The 1328-nt window shown below is 35.3% G+C and overlaps 1 long non-coding RNA gene across 1 annotated transcript; it reads left to right on the top strand.

Moving 5' to 3' along the window:
- LOC109970405 (uncharacterized) lies at nt 1-1139 on the top strand. The gene is made up of 4 exons (XR_002276411.1): nt 1-49; nt 512-585; nt 847-912; nt 1117-1139. It is a non-coding gene; the product is annotated as an uncharacterized LOC109970405 (long non-coding RNA).
- Nucleotides 1140-1328: the final 189 nt, after the last annotated feature.

Here is a 1328-nt window from a genome sequence, read left to right as displayed (position 1 = left end):
TTTGAGAAGTTAGTGACTGCTTGTACGTCATCCTTGATTTTGAACTCAGGTTTGGCTTCTTCTTGATATTGGTTTGTGACTTTCCTTGTTCTTATTGTTTGTTAATTTTGTTAAATATGTTTCTAGTTTTATTTGGTTGTGCCCTAACTGTGTAGTTCTGTTTACTGTGGATGGATTGTTATGGTTTGAGTCTGTTAATTTGTAGGTTGTTTTTTTTTTTTTTTTTTAACTGATTTGGTTGGTGGTGAGTGGTTCCCCTGTCATAGCCAAGTGAATGTGTTTAGTCATGTTAATGTTTGGGGGTTCCCCTTTATTATTGTTTTGATACACAATGTAACAGTTTGTCACAAACTAAACTCTTTGTTATATTGCAATACTACATTAAATGCTACAATATTCCATTTAAATATCCTTGTTCAGACCTCCTGAAACTGGTTCTTTAAAGTGGGTGGGTGGGGTTTTTTAATATATAAACCTAGTATAAAAAATTCTTTGACTTTTCTCCTTGTAGTAAAAAGAACTTGCCTACGGTATTTTACTCCCTACAACACATCCTGCTAGAGCTGCAAGTGACATCACAGCAAGGTAAAGTTTATAGTTCTTGCCTTTCATTATACACAAGTTGTTTTGATGCGTCTTGAAGTTTCTTTCAATGCCATGATATAAGACAACTTTAGTTTGGTTTTTGCCCACTTATTACACACCTTTTTAATGAAAACTGAAATATTTTTCTGCTTTTCAGTTGTGCTAAAATAAACTTGATCCACTATTGGCACTGTTAAAATTTAAAGTATTGTCACGCGTTACAAATATTTTGCCTTGGTGTTTCCCTCCATATTTAAACAGATGGCATCGGGTCTGTATTTCACTGTAGTCCTCTGTTTGACGAGTGGACTATGGGCTGAGGAAATTGTAAGTAATATGGACTGTTATACTGAGTCTTAAGTCTTGTGCCATCAGAGTTGTTTAAAGCCTTGCATATTTCTAACATGCCATTATAGGCCAAATATTAATAATGTCACTGTAAACAATGCATGGTTTTGTGCAAGGTAGTGATTAACCGTGAACTCAAAGTCTAGGTTGAGTTTAGTACTAATATTTTCCTTTTGTTCACAGGGAGGAGCAAAGCCATCTAACGGTTAGTACCTCCTAGAACTGTGGTTGCTCAGAATCTGTCCAGTGTGTTGATAGATGGTTTTCTGTCATATCACTTGCTATCAGTACTGGGCTAACAAGATGATTCAGTTGATTTGTAGCACAGTTCACCGTATAACGGACTTGTTTTTGTTCATCAATAGGATTAAAACTGTGAAACGAAACTTCTCATG

Source organism: Monopterus albus, unplaced genomic scaffold (genome assembly GCF_001952655.1).
Source record: "Monopterus albus unplaced genomic scaffold, M_albus_1.0 scaffold197.1, whole genome shotgun sequence".
Taxonomy (NCBI): domain Eukaryota; kingdom Metazoa; phylum Chordata; class Actinopteri; order Synbranchiformes; family Synbranchidae; genus Monopterus; species Monopterus albus.
The sequence above is the reverse complement of the archived record's forward strand: the minus strand, read 5'-3'. Positions and strand labels throughout refer to the sequence as shown.